Raw genomic sequence first — 6000 nt, 5'->3', positions numbered from 1 at the left:
CCTGCAACGTGGCAGCCTATTACAACGCCTCTTTCAAACTCCGTCAGTTCCCTTCTCGAAGCCATTTCACCAGGACACAGTTGCACTGATTTGGTTGTATTCATATGTGTCCAATATATACCAGATTCAAACACGTGTCACTCGTTACATGTCAATGTACTTGTCTACCAATACACTTCTTTTCAAGAAGTGTATTGGTAGTTCCCATCTGTGAGAGAAAAACCTTTATCAGGGCTTTTTAAAAGCTGAGTTAGTCGATCTTACACTGGGGTGGAGGGTTTTTTTCTCCTGGAAACCAGGGTTGTTTTCTCCTCAAACAGGTAAACCAGCGTCTTCAACACAAAAGCTGCAAATGATGTTTAAATTTTGAAATGTTAACAATAGCTATTCTATACATATAGAATACTATTTTATAAGAAAGGCAAATTATAAGAATTATTATAGAACAAGATGTTTGCTTAACTAATGTTAAGCAAACATCTTGTTCTATAATAATTCTCTAATAACACGTACACATTTATTTCCACTTTCAAAGAAAAAATTTATTTTTCTTTCAAAGTTCGACTAACTTTGTAAAATAATAAAGTCGAGTCTTTGCGTAATCATTATAGATCTCCAAAACTTTATATCTTCATAAAAGTTAATTAATCGTTATTTAGGAATTATTTTATTTTTGTTTAACAAACATACATTTATTTTAAGACTTCTATTCCTAAAAGTTACATTTTTCTGATTCCAACCTTAAACCTTTCTTATTCGCGAACCTTGGAGTGTTTCTTTCAAACAAGAAAACTTTAATTAGCTGGGAATCCTTTCACGATGACCTTTTCGTCCAACTCCTTGCGGCTTCTAATCACAGAAGAATAAGGAAACACTTTTCGAGTGAAAGACAAGAGAAAGACCCGAATAGGCAAAGAAGATGAAGAAAAGAAAAAAAATAAAATAAAAATTGTAGGACGCGTAAAACTATTTCTAATTTACAGCATGCAACAAACATCCCAGTTAAGCTCGAGGCTAAATGGCATAATAGTGAAGCAAGAGAGCACTGGAGGTTACCAAATCCGTCTTTCTCGATCCTCCTTTTCACAGAACAAGATAAGACGTCCAGATGAGCTCATTACTGAAGGAAAATTACCTTTTACGATGTATGCGTTAATCTAATTTGAAGAAAATGGAAAGCCTGTACTCATTTTAGATCAGTGATTAACTCTTTTCTCTTTCTTTCTCTTCCACGTGTGTGTGTGTGTGTGTGTGTGTGTGTGTGTGTGTGTGTGTGTGTGTGTGTGTGTGTGTGTGTGTGTGTGTGTGTGTGTGTGTGTGTCATCTCCTTAAGGACGCAACAGTGGCAATTTCATTTTGCCTTCCGGCTCAACACTTTTAACAGCAAGTGGTTGTATTTTATTGCTGGCTTGAGGCAAAGAGAACCGTTCCTTTACGTTGAAAGCACCAGCAAGATAAAGATTGTTATTAACTGCCAAAACCTATTTACAAATTTGACTACACTGATCTTCCTTCGGGTTATGATTTGAATTATAGTTTTTATTCTGCTGACATACTAGAATGATTTCAAAGAATTATCCTATTTGTAATCATTTTTATAATGCACTCTAGATATGTAACTATATCTTGTTTCTTTGTTAAGACCTACATAAGAGATTTTTGTAATTAATTTTGATTTCCAAGTGTTGCCGAGGAACTTGTTTTTCAAGTAAATAATTCCGCGAGATATCATCTGATCATTTTCAGTTCATAATGAGATTTGACTTGACATTTTTGTGAACGTCATAAAAACATTACTAATCTTTATCATCGAATTTCCTTGTGTAAATAATAGGTTTTCGAGAAATAAGAGGTTTACGATTGATATCATCGTGCGACATGTTTACTTCAGAACATTTTAGAGGAATTTATCCAGTTTACATTTATTGGCGTGTGCGTGTCTGTGTGTGTGGTTAGAAAAGTGAACGGCGCATACATAAGGAGTTCGAATCTCATTATGGTAGGCAAGCTTATATGTTTCAGGTAGAAGATTTTCGTCGTCCTCTAACATAAATTGCTTTGTTTTTTTCTCTCTTTGGAATATCATTGAATTTCTTAATTTTTATTGTCCTAAATTTTTATTAAGAATTAATAATGTTTCGGTTGTCTTACTTGGACATCAAATGTTAAGCAAACATCCAACAGCTCTGCTGGCGACTGAAATAAATTTTTCCGCATTGACACCTGGGAGGATGCGGATCAAAAGTAATGCATATGTATCAGATTTCTCCGGAAAGAAATACAGATAAATATCGCCCAATACTCAACTTCATCTTTCTGTTTCTCTTAAATGGCATCAGAACAATTAACCAGTCCGCTCTGTTATTGATTCCGCTCTGGCATCAGAACAATTAACAACTACTGCCTGATTGATGCACTGTGTTCTTATAAATTAACAACAGGATATCCAAGATAATATTTAAAACATTGGAAAACATAACGGGTTAGAAAAGTCAGAACCATCTGAAGATACCAGGAAGAAGTCAGACTTCAAGAGGTAGAAACAAACTTCTTCCTGGATTTATTTTATAATAAATTTTATAATAAATAATATTTTTCTGATTTTTATAATTCAGAAAAATATTAATTGGTAGAAAGCTTAGAAAACAAAAGTTAAATTAATATAATTAACGAAGTGTGTAGAGTTTTTCTAAGTATAATGTGGCCCTCTGTAATCATAATAATGTGGTCTTTGTGCATAATCAAAAGCACTTTTTATGTGAATCTCTCACTAAAGGTTATAATCCTATAGTACATTAGGTAGTATTATGGGTGCGCTAAGGATTAGATAATCTGAAAACCCTACTGTAGAAACCAAACATGGTACATTCCGCTTCAGGTCTTCAATAAGGAGGGTGGTAACCTTACAAAAAAGAGAGAGAGAGAGAGAGAGAGAGAGAGATGAAAACCGTCTTCCACTTGAAAAACTTACAAATATCCATGATCACAACTGGATTCAAACTCGCAGTCTATTGGTTGTAGAGTAAGTACTATGTCCTCTCGGACAGACAGGCTAGCGCTGTTGTTAGCAATGGCTTTTATTTTGATTTCAAACCCTGATCTTAATAAGTCAAGATTATCTAGGTACTAAAATATTGTCCAGGGCTACGATCGATTTTGGAAATTTAGTACTGGGAGTAGTATAATTTTTAAATGATTGTTACTTGTCTTTTTCTAAATATAGTTTCCAAAAGCAATAATGAACTGCTTCCAGCGGTGAATTGCGAAAACTAATTTATCACTGTGACTCAGTCTATACGAGGTCAATTGATCGCCACAAGCGTTTAAATTCTACATATCATTTCGCAAGTTCTTTTTTATGGATAATTTATCATTATATAAGTTAATATTAACGCATTAACATGTTGCCTTATGAAGTGCTGTTTTTTTTTTATATAGTTTAGTTTCCCGTATACAGTAAATATTAAAATATATGTGGTACATTCACCAGTGTGCTTGACAATGTACGAGTAATTTGAACAGGCTTTTATAATATTTTTTTTTGGATTATGTATAGTAATTTACTGAACATATATGACTGTGCAAATGAAAGATGAACCTTTCATGCTTTTTTTATAAATCTTTTTATTCGTACTCTCTCTCTCTCTCTCTCTCTCTTTCTCTCTCTCCTTATTTCTCTCATTGGTTTCTACTTTCTACACGACTTACATGTCCACAGAATTTCACAACGATAAACTCATTTCACGAGCAGCAGAGATGTGGCGAATAGGAAATCTGTTTACTAAGAGCCTCAGCTATTTCTCACAACACCAGTATTGCTTTTGGATGCTGCTATTTCAAAGCAATTGGCTTTTATTGATAGCGATCCTGATATATCATACGGAATCATTTGCAATCTTATCAACGGCTACCGGTGTATTATAAAAAGATAACAGCCCAGTGGGTTCTGAGAAATTTTGCTCAGAATCATTTAGTTCTGAGTGAGGCTATGGATGCTGCATTAGCGTGGAAGATACATCTGCGCTGCTTTCAGCATGAGAGAGAGAGAGAGAACAAAGACTTTTTTGGCAAGCATCTCAGATATCACAGCACTGTTCAATTAGTTGTATCTGCGATGACTATATTAATAGCCAATCAAATTCAACAAGTGAAACTGAAAAGCATTGAGACAAATATCTGAATAGGTTTAGAGACAAGTAGTTCAAACATTCATCTTTCATTTGTTAATGCTAACACTACAAGACATGAAATAAAATACCCATTTCCCCTTTCTCTAGTCGCTATTATTTCCATCCTTAATCACTGTTATTAAGACCGAAGGATTAAAATGGCTGGACATATGGAGAATAAATTATTCTAGTAATTGTTCAACAGTAGAATTATACAATCCAGAATTCGTCCATATTTATGAAAATCAGCGCGAAAGTAAAGTGAAAAAGCAAAGAGATGAAGCGAAAGTAATTCATGATGATGAAAATTTATTGTTCGACTGGTTGTGTGTATTATATTAAAGAGCTAAATGCGGTTTTCCACTCTGACAACAACAATAACATGAAGTTACTCAGCACAAACTCTAATGAGCAGAATCCTTTTGGACTTAGCAGAAGTCGTGCAATTTAGCTTGTAGCTGACGATGCAAAAAAAGCACCAAACAATTGTCTTAATGTCTGACCACCAAAGTGAGTAAACAAAGTCTGCAGAGCGATGCATCGCTCTGCAGACTTTGTAAATGGTGTTCAGTTGTAATGTGGACGTCATCAAGGCTGGCCTTAGGCACAAGAAATTTAGACCGCTACTTGTTTTTTTCTCTCTTCCTCGGGGACAACTGTACTGGAATTTTATATTTAATTAGCCATCATTCTAAAAGTGGAATGTCTGTTTTAGGGCAAAACCTCATATATGTATGTGCGAGTCTATCCTTAAAAATTATTAGCCACTTTAGATTTCTGTTCGTTTATTTGTATTCGTCTTAAATTTATAAAGGGATTCTATGCTGGGTGCTGGTTTAACTTTCATGTTTCTTCCATTTATTAGTTTTTTCTTTTTTTTCTGTTTTGATAATCTTATTCATGTTCACGTATATATAATTAATCTTTTTTATTCTATCTAGTCAGATTAGCTTCCTGAAATAAGTAGACCTGATCATTAGGGTGTTCACCATTCATGAGATGATTGTGTTATTCATTCTGCATAATATATTTATTTAGTTTGATTTGTTTTACTGTTATTTGAGATTACTGCCCTAGTAACTAAGGCGATGAGGCTAGTGTATTATATTTGGCTTACGTTCTTTCTGGTCAGTTTGTCTGTTCAATATCCTGCCCATTTCCATTTTAATTTTAAATTTCTTCTGCTGTATTAGCACTTTTATTTCTTATTGTATAATCTTCATTATTTATTTCTTCTTGAAATCTGGCGTTCAGCATATCTTTTAGCACGTGTCTTTCTCCATTTTGCACTCAGTTTTTTCTCATTCTGTTCAGTATTTTGTTTGCTTATCGGTCATGCCTCTGATCCGTATGTCATAACCGGAATGACACATTGGTTGAAAAATCTGGCTGTTTTTAGATTTTATTTTGCTACAGAGGAATTTTCTATTGTCTGTTCTCGATTTTGAATCGATTGCTTTGTTCATAAATATACGTAAGGTCACAAGCAGTTGCTTTTCATATATTTTTAATTAACAGCTGTATGCCATTTTTACGTAAGGTCACAAGCAGTTGCTTTTCATATATTTTTAATTAACAGCTGTATGCCATTTTGGCATTCTCTATGTTATGACCTTTCCTGATGATGGAACCGACTTTATCTTCTTTGGCGCTGAACAACCGGCTTCTGTCCACTGTTTTGATTGCTTTTTGGATTCCGGTGTGCAGAGGCGAATACAGGTCTCATCCATAGTAATAAATTGACGCACAAAATCAGTTTTATTCTTGATAAAACGCTCCAAGCACTGTTCAGGGATATTCATGCAAGTGCGTTTTTGATCTGCTGTGAGCA

Source organism: Typopeltis vanoorti, chromosome 2 (assembly GCF_054136105.1).
Source record: "Typopeltis vanoorti isolate ZY-2024b chromosome 2, IOZ_Tvanoo_1.0, whole genome shotgun sequence".
Classification (NCBI taxonomy): Eukaryota; Metazoa; Arthropoda; class Arachnida; order Uropygi; family Thelyphonidae; genus Typopeltis; species Typopeltis vanoorti.
The sequence above is the reverse complement of the archived record's forward strand: the minus strand, read 5'-3'. Positions refer to the sequence as shown.